We start from the raw sequence: 10,083 nt of genomic DNA on the forward strand, positions 1-10,083 counted from the left end.
TTTCTAGTCACTGTAGAGCTTTCTCAGGGTATCTACTGAGAATTCCTTCTCATTATTGAAAAACCCATTGATAATGGGATCTTTCAATTCCTCAAAATCTTCAGAAATATCGGTTAACTCACTAAGTTCTCTTTTCAGTCCACGCAAAGTGTTCTTTGTTAGAGACTAACATTTGTTCATAGTGAGATATTTCTTCTAAAGATGAAACGATTTGATATTTTAAATCATTTCTTTTTCTGATGAAATCTTTCACCATAGCCCTGAAGTTATTATCATAATGACTAACAAACAATAGGCAGTTAGAGGAAGAACCCGAATCATTAACCGTAGCCTTTACCATTTTCTTTCTTGAGGACTGGATTCCTTCACATATATACACATTGACAGCTTCTACTGCATCCCTTTTACTGGTACCTCTAGTTATAGGTGCCATGAGACTGTATCTTCCAAAGAGAAAAAGTGAAGTACAACTTTGATCACAAATGAACATAAGGATAACTAACCCTAAAGAAACCTTGAAAAAGTCTCCACAGTTCACGATCCATTATCTATCTTAACAACAAAATATTCACTTGATCAAAACAACTTTTAGTTATAAAAAGAATAATTAGAAATAACCATCATATTTTACAGGACTTGAGCAACCTTGATGTGATCCTTATTTTCAAGTAAAAAATAAAGATACATTCATTACTATGACTAAATAGTAATGGATTGAACAAATTGTTCACTTCTTGTGTCACAAGGTGACATATCAAGGTTTGTTGAATAAACAGACTTACCTCGTCCGACTCTGATTCTTTTAGACACCTTCTTCTTGTACTCAAGCGATTGCTATTTTTCCAGAGTCAGATTCATTCTTTGCATGTCACTTTGAAGTTTAGAAATTATTTTGTTATTCTTCTTGAATTTCCAACACTTACTTTGAACATGACTTGCACTTCCACAAAATGAGCACACCATAGAAGAGTGTTTGCTTTGTATAGATGACTTCTGTTTATCACAACGTTCAAGACAAGATGTTCCAGAACCGGCCAGAACAAATGAGTTGATTGTACTCGCCGTCTTATTTTTGAACCCTAAACCTTTTGTGTTCCCAAAAGCCTTTTGACCAAATAACATTGCTGAAATCTTGTCGGAGCTTCCTGAAAACCTTTGCAGGTCACACTTGAGAGAACTAATCTCTTTTTCTTTCATAGATACGGTTCTGGTGAATTCATCATTAAGACAATTGATCTCAATAGTTTTCACCTGAAGCGATGATTCAAGTTTCTCCAATAAAATCTTTAGTTGAAGATTTCCTTTGTGAATCTTTTCACTTTTATCCAAGAATTCTAAAATCTCAATGTCAGACTCGCATCCTGAATCAGAATTTGAGTTAATGGAAATTTCTGCCGAGAGGGCTGAAATTTCTACCAAATGAATATCATTGACACCTTGAGATACTTCTTCTTGGACTGAATCATCAAAAGTATTAAAGAGAGAAGGCAGTCTCTCGGATACCTTGATTTTATTCATAATATTCTCGATTTTTCGTGTAATCAGTGATCTGTTAGGATCAGATTGATTAGAACAACATTCATCAGCCCATAACAAGTTAGAAGCTTCACTTGTAATGGTCACAACATTGAACGAAGACGTTCTGACTGTATTCTGATTATGATCAAGGATTTTTAACTTTCTAACAAGAGAATTTCTGGAAAGAGTTACAAGTTATTTCCCTCAGCGATGGCATGCTTCTTAGAATCGTATCTGGATGGCAGCGATCTGAGAATTTTCATCACAATGTCCTTTTCAGGAATAGTCTTACCCAATGCAAAAGATGCATTAATAATTTCAGATACTTTGTGATTAAACTCATCAAATGAATCTTCATCTGCCATACGAAGGTTTTCCCAATTATAATTTAGGTTTTGAAGCCTAGCTTCCTTTTCACAGGTATTCCCTTCAAATATGATTTCTAAGATATCCCAAGCATCTTTAGACGTTGTGCAAGTAGTCACATGATGCTGGAGATCTGGGGTAATGGCATGGATGATAGCATTTAATCGGTCAGAATTTTGCTTTGCAGCAAGAATCTCAGCAGCATCATATTTACCAATATCCTTTGGAACTGTTACATTGCCTTCTGTAACTTCCTGATAGGTGTTGTAAACGCCTTGATATCTATCTATTGTTTATGCTTTCTTTGCGAGTTTTCGTGTGAATTATGTATCTTATGTTTACTTTTGAGTGTCTAGGTACTTTGGAGTCATTATGAGCGAAAGAAGAAGAAAGTGTCCATTTGGATCATAAAGAGCAAAAGCGTCAATTCTCATGTGCAACTGCCATTGGAGGCGATGCTGAACCAAGCAAATGATATGAGGCAACCACAACCACTACGGCTTAGTCTAGAGAAGCAAGAGGCATATCTTAGTGTCCCTTAACTAATGAGTGGGTGTCTAAGGACATCATTTGGTTGACCCTTATCTGCTTCATCAGGGTGGCTATATCCACTAGCCTTATTTCTGTAGTTGCAGGAAATCCTACACTACACCCCTCATATGATTTCATTATTACTCAACTCAATTTTAGGTTTAGACTCTTAATTTTATTGATCAATCTTTGAACATTCTTACAAGAAAATATAAGGAATCAAGAATGACTTCTGTTCTATACTTTCTCTCTCCTATTTACTTGTTTCTTACTCAAAAAGACCTCTCCCCTTTCTTTACAACTTGAACGACTATTTATAGGGAAATACATAGTGGATGACAGCTAATCTGTTCTTTATTTTCGGGTATGGTTTGCGACATTCTCGGAACCTTACAAATGTTAATTTCGTAAGCTTTCTAATTTTCGCAGAACTATCACATCTTTCTCGTGATTCTAGTTGACGTCGTTTATCGTATCATTTCTGAAATTGTTCTGCGACGCTGTTGTGTAGTTGATAATTTCGCTAAGACATTATCATTGCGAGATTCTGATCCTACATCTTTCCTCTTCTCATATCTTCTCTGCAAAGTAGAGAATGATGTGAGAAATGCCGCAGCTGTTCATCTCTTCATATTCTGCATTTATCACACGTATTCTTTCTTCCATCTGTTTCTTGACACGTCTTCTGTAATCGCTGCTTTTCAACCGCTCACGTCTTTTCGTCTTAATGATGTTTATTTCTCCGAGTAAAAAAAATCTCCTTTATATACTCTTCTTTCCACTTTGTTTTTACTTTCTCTTCTCTTTTTATTCTCTCATCTCTGCAACTCTGTTATTCTTCTGCAAGTTCTGCTACTGTAATTTTTCCCCCTTCAATCTTCTTACCTTTTATTCATTCTCATACTATATATTCAAATATGGATCCAAGTGGTCATAGACATGAGAAGAATTTAAAAGATGTCCAAAAAGATCTTGCTGATAAAGGTTTCACACTCTCTACCATTCCTGGTGAAAATGCCAAATCAATTCTTTCTGTCAAACTTTTCTTTGATCAGTACTGTGATGATCAATCAATCATAATTTCTCTAGGTTAGATTCTCGCAGGTCTCCCTATTCCTCTTTATGACCCAGATCTTCCTTTATTCTATGAAATTCTCGCTCACCCAGGATTTTCGCGAGCTATCTTCCAACTGAGTGGGGACTGCATCCGTTTGATGCAAGAGTTCGCTAACCATGGTGCTGGTAAAGGATCTCTGTACTCCAAAGAACTTAGGGGTCCTAAATTCGCAGACCTAGAGATAATTGCTGAGAAATACACAGTAGCGAGTTTCTTTGAGAACTATGAACTTATCTCCATGAAGAAAGAGAATACTCGCTGGGGTATTCGCTTAAAAAGGAGAGATAACATTGATGAAGCTAAAATTCTCATGCAAGATATTGACTGGCACTCTGGTAAAAACACAACTCCTCGCCAATCCAAAGATGATAAATGGTGTGTTTTTCCTTTAATGCTAAAAGTACCTTACATTGCTGGGTCAAATGTTCTTCCTGTGAATCTCGCTGCTTATGAACCTTGGGTTTTCTCTTGGCCCGAGAAGGAGAAAGAGGTATGTTTCTTCCCATTTAGCTCACTTTATATTTCTTTATTTTTCTTTATTATTTTGTTCGCTAAATCTTGCGACATTCTGCAGATCCAAAAACTAAAAGATAGTTATAAAAGGACTGGGAAAGCTAGTACTTTGTTATCTCTTCGCTCATACACAGATGAGGTAAGAAATTTTCTCTTATGATTTTAAACTGTATACTATTTCTTCCATTTCTTATTTCTATCCGTGTGTGAAGATTATTGCTGAAATAGAAGAACTTGCTGATGTTGCGAAGACTGGTGATAAAGGTAAAGGTGCTCTTCGCAGAGAAAAATCAACTGCTCCTCCTCCAAAGAAAAGGAAAGTCCGTTCTTCTTCTCCTTCAAATATTCCTCCTCAAGAAAATTACGAAAGTGACAAGGATGATGAGGACAATGATGATCTTGCCGCAAGTGAAGATTTTCCACCTGAATCTTCTATGGCTAAGCTCTCTGGCCTCTTTTATGATTCTCTGCAAGGAATGGGAGATAGCCAATTCGCTAACACCTGCAAAGCTCTCGCTACAATTTGCGATGTCCCTTTGCTGGATGGTGATAGTTCTCTTCGTTGAGTTTCTAGATCAGTGACTCCCGACTTCTTGCATTCCCTCAATAGTCTGGTATATCTTTATCCTTTTCATTTCTTCATTGTCATAACTCAAAATTTCTTTCTATATTAATATTTTTTATATTTTCTCGCAGGATGGAAAAGCTTCTTTTGTTGTTGCCTCGGATCTAGAGAGGAGACCCGAAAATCTTGAAATAAAGAATCTTCAATTTCACACAAAGAATGAAGAATTGGAAGCTAAAGTTAAAGATCTTCGCGAGAAAAATAGACAACTAGAAATTGATTCTTCTTCGTATAAGAACAAAATCTCTAGTCTTCAGCAAGCTAATAATCATCTTTACGGTATGTTACTTTTCTCTTTTCCCTTCATTCATCCTGTTGTTTTATCTTATTTAAATGATCCTTTTTGCAGACATTTATGGTCTTTCTGATGAAGCTACCCTTCTTCGTTCATTTCCTAATGCCTTGGATAATGATACTCTTCTTGAGCGTCTTAACAATTCCTTAAATAGTTTCTCAAATGATAGAATTTCATCTGTTTCTCTAAATGAGCTTAGATCCAAATTTCGCCTCTTAGAGATTGACCATAGATCTAGTTTAGGCTTAGCCAACCGACTTAAGCGTCTCCTTCTTGATTCTAAAGAGAAAACCAATGAGTTAAGAACCAAAATTAGCGGTCTCATAGATGATAAGGATCGCATCTCTGTTCAAGGTGCTAAGGCTTTGGAGAAATTCCAAGAGACTCTTCTTGAAGTTCAACTTGAACGAGATGAAGCTAGTCGCAAGAACATCGAGCTCTGTGAAAGAGAAAACCAAATTCGTTCTCGTCTTCTTATAAGTAATGAGGATGAATTTGTTTGGGCTGCGAAAATCTTAGATGATGCAAGAAAAGATTTAGGTGTAAATGTTAGTCTCCAAGTTGAGCATACAACCTTGATTAGAGATATGATTTCTGACAGAGAAGGTTACTAACTGCTCTTCTTTACCAATCTTTTGCTTCTTATGAATTTTCATCAAGTTAATAATTGATTGTCTTTTGCTCGCAGATTCTGAAAGTAGATATCGTGAAAAGATAAAGGAACTCGAAGCTGAAAAGGAGGAGTTCGCAAAGAATCTTTCTTCTCGCAACGACAAGTATTCTAGATTAAAGAATCAAATCAAGATCACTGTTGCAAATTTTAAGAATGATGTTATGCATTTTCGCAATCAAACTATCCAAATGGTTTGCGACGATCATTATATCCCACATTCTGATTATCCTTGTCTCTTGGAAGAAATCCCACAGAATACTCCCAGTTTGATTATTTCTGATAGCGAAGCTGATGATGAAGAATCTGATGGTGATGAAGATTCTGACGCAGACGAAGAAGGGAACAAGTCTGATGAAGATAACGAAGGATCAACTAAGAAGTAGTCTTTGTTTCTTTCTTTGATTCTTTGTAATACTTGTATTTATTCCTTCTTTTTGTATATTTGTGTTTCTTTCATTTTGACCTGCATTCATTAAAACAATTCTTCCTTGCAACACAGTTAATTAATATAATCATTAATTTTTGAATCTTTGTGTAAATCTATCATATGTAAACAAATAACATTTTCTAATTTCATTCATTCCCATACTTGCCTCTGTTATTTGTATCCAAATGAGAGATTTTATAAATTTTTCTTATTTTATGCCTCAATTTCGCAGTTAATTATGTATAACTTCGCAATCTTATGCGAAGTGAATTTTGATTCTTTTCAAAATCTCATTTCTGTGTGGTCTTATTTTGCCTTCCTAATTAAAGGTCTTATTATGCCACCTCTTGTCATTGCGACAAAATCGCAGGACGTCCTTGCACTTTCATGCAAAAACCCATTGATCTTGCCTTAACTTTTTCTTTTGTATTGTGGCCTCTTCAGGAATGTTGCGACAATATGACAGGCCTAAATATTCTTGCGAAAATAAATCCCCATGACATTGCCATCTTGCGACGAAATCGCAGGACGTCTTCGCACTTTCATGCGAAAACCCATTGATCTCGTCTTATCTTTTTTTTTTTGTATTATTGCCTCTTCAGGATTGTTGCACAAATATGACAAGCCTTAATACTCTTGCGAATAAAAATCCTCATGAAATTTGCGTCTTAAGACACTTATCAGCTCCCTAATGGAGGGTGCCGCCCTTATCTCCCCTCTGGTTGCCCCTTCAAGGAGGCGTACTTCTATCATACAAGGTTAGCTCCTCCCATCCAGTCTTAAGAACAACCAGTTGTTTTCGCAGCCTCTTATCCCTTTTACCTATAGGGCTTATGGTTACGACACTGCACCCTAAGTGGAGGTTTCTTCAGGCCGAGTGCAATATAAGCCAAGACTTGTCAAGAATGGCAAAGTACGCTTCAAACGTCCCTGGCACTCTTGACTCAACCGTGTACCTCGGCGCCTTGATCAGATATGCACTCCTTGGGAGGGTCCTTATTACCTTAGTCGCCCAACCTAAGTCATATGCTTAAGTTGAGAATCCAAGGTGCCTCTCCCGGATGGGCTTTATTGACCCCAAATCTCCATGACTCAGGTTCCGGTGGCGGTGTATCCATTCCCTGAGCCATGCAACAGGTACCCCCTTATATGACGTACTTTAGGTCTTACATTTTCCTCTTGCGAAATTGCATTCTCGAACTAGGGTGTACGCCATAAAGGTTTTCCCTTTCTCTTTTGTCATTTTTCTCTGATTGTCTTCTGTAAAATTCATTATCTCTGCGAGAGTCTCGCACATCATCATATTGTATTTGGATTTCGCAATCTCAATTTTGTCATTCAATAAAATGTATTTTTGAGAATTTTACTTATTGCGAGAGTGTCGCAACAACTTAATCATTCATACATTTCTTGTTTTTATTACCTTTGTCATCCTCTGCTACTGCTTCATTAGTAGTGGTATGTTCATCATTTTTATTCTGAGCTAGCATTAATTTCGCAACATCTTTTCTTTTTTTCTTTCGATTGCATCCACCATCAACCTCTCACTTCTCTGTGTATCTTTGATTTTGTGTCGCCAGTTTTCCTTCTTGTTTGCTCTTCCTTCGCAAGATTCTATCTCAGTTTCGTAACACCTCTTTCCTTCAATCCAATCTCCCTTTATGATTCCTACTCCACTGGGGTGAGGGAATTTGATGCATTGGTGGAAAGTTGAAGCTACACCTAGAATCCCATGTAACCAAGGTCGACCAATTAACGCATTGTAGGGTGATTCTACATCAACGACACAAAATAAGATTTCAGAAGATATTCCCTTCAATGGAATTCGCATAGTAACCTCCCCTTTAGGATTATTAGCAGTACCATTAAAACAATATATCTTATATGTTGATGGTATAAGATCATCATCTCTTCCTCCCATAGTTTTATAAGTATGATAAAATAAGATGTTCACAGAGCTTCCAGTATCGATTAGAATTCTATTAATTACCCATGAATCTTCAGCTTCATCATCCTCATCTTCTTTTGGTTTTGGATTAATTTCTAATTTTACTACCAATGGATTATCATGCACCTCTTCTCCTTCGGGAATTTCTTCTGCGGTAAAAGAAATTATTTGTTTCTGCCATTCCTCTAGTGGCGAGATTTTCGCAATATTCATAATTTCTCTTCCATCATTATCTCTTGCGAACACTCTACTTAAAACATTATCATGAAAATCTTCAATTGTCTTGTGAGAATGTACGATAGAGTGCCAGAATAGATTCTTTGCTTTTGCACCAACTTCTATGAAGAATGTTTCTTTCTTTTTCATCGTGTTCACTTTGTGATGCTCTGGTGGTGGTGGCAGTGGTTGAGATTGTGGATGCCCTACCAAAAAGTGGTTTAGTTTTCCTTGATCTATCATTCTCAAAATAATTCTTTTTACATTTCTGCAATCATTTGTTGTATGTCCATGAAAATGATGATAAGAACAAAACTCATGGCTTCTGTGGTTTGGAGGTGGTTTCGTTCCCATGTTCCATGGTGTTGGTATATTCTCCATTAAAATTATAGCTTCCCATATTTTCTCCACACTTGCATTTAGAGGTGGCATCTTGATTTCTTCCCATATTACCTTGTGACTTCCTTGTCCTCTATTATAATTAATCAAAATAATTTAAATTAATATTGACTTCCCTGTTTCTAGCGCCATTATGTAGTTGCAGAAAATCCTACACTACACCCCTCATATGATTTCATTATTACTCAACTCAATTTTAGGTTTACACTCTTAATTTTATTGATCAATCTTTGAACATTCTTACAAGAAAAGATAAGGAATCAAGAATGACCTCTGCTCTAGACTTTCTCTCTCCTATTTACTTGTTTCTTACTCAAAAATATCTCTCCCTTTTATTTACAACTTGAACGACTATTTATAGGGAAATACATAGTGGATGACAGCTAATCTGTCCTTTATTTTCGGGTATGGTTTGCGACATTCTCGCAACCTTACAAATGTTAATTTTGCAAGCTTTCTAATTTTCGCAAAACTATCATATCTTTCTCGTGATTCTAGTTGACGTCGTTTATCGTATCATTTCTGAAATTGTTCTGCGACGCTGTTGTGTTGTGTAGTTGATAATTTCGCTGAGACATTATCGTTGCGATATTCTGATCCTACAATTCCTACGCATCCCTTAAGGTCAGAGAAGTTTATTTTCTCTCAATCATTTCTTCACTAAAAGAGATGATGAAAAGAAACTGCGGTTGTTGTAAATCGAGGATGAAATCGAAGAGAAGAAGTCAGATGTGCTACCATGATTTAATTGAATATTTGGCAGCAAGATGGTTCCATTTGTGAAGATAAATTCGAGCACAGATGTAGATGAAGAACTCAGGGAGAAGATGGAAATCGAAATGAGGGTTTTTGAACTTCAATTGTAAACAGAGATAGGTTCAATAGATTGTCTCAGATGAATAGAAGACATGAGCAGATTTATGAAGAGCTGGGGTTTGTATTGGTTTGTATTTGAGGATTCAGAGACAATGAAGATAACCTAGGGTCCCTGTTGATTTCAGATAAGATGGGTTCGAATTGGAAGCTGATTTGGGTCAGTTCTAGTTTGAATTGGTAATGGTGGTACGATGGTTGATGTAAATGAAAAATAAGGAAGTAAGGGTTTGAGATGAGTCTGGTTGTGGTTGTTTTGGCAGAAATGGATCTGGTATGAGCTTCTAAAGTTGTCAAACAAGGATGGAATCGGACTGCACTGAGCAGGGTTGTGTTGCAGGAGCAAAGCTGATCAGAGATGGATGTTGTATTAATGGGTTTTGAGAGGTTGAGATGAACAATAAATCAAGATGGAGGAGAAATTGAGGCTCTAGTTGAATCCGTGTTGGAGTTGCGCCATACATGGGGGTTATGATGGGTTTGAGCAGCTGATGGAAATGGAAGATGGCAGTTGAGCATGGGAATGTGGTGGTTCTGGAGATGAATGCAGATGAAATTGGTAATGAAGGAAAGGAACTGACA

This window comes from Papaver somniferum, chromosome 10 (genome assembly GCF_003573695.1).
Source record: "Papaver somniferum cultivar HN1 chromosome 10, ASM357369v1, whole genome shotgun sequence".
NCBI lineage: Eukaryota > Viridiplantae > Streptophyta > Magnoliopsida > Ranunculales > Papaveraceae > Papaver > Papaver somniferum.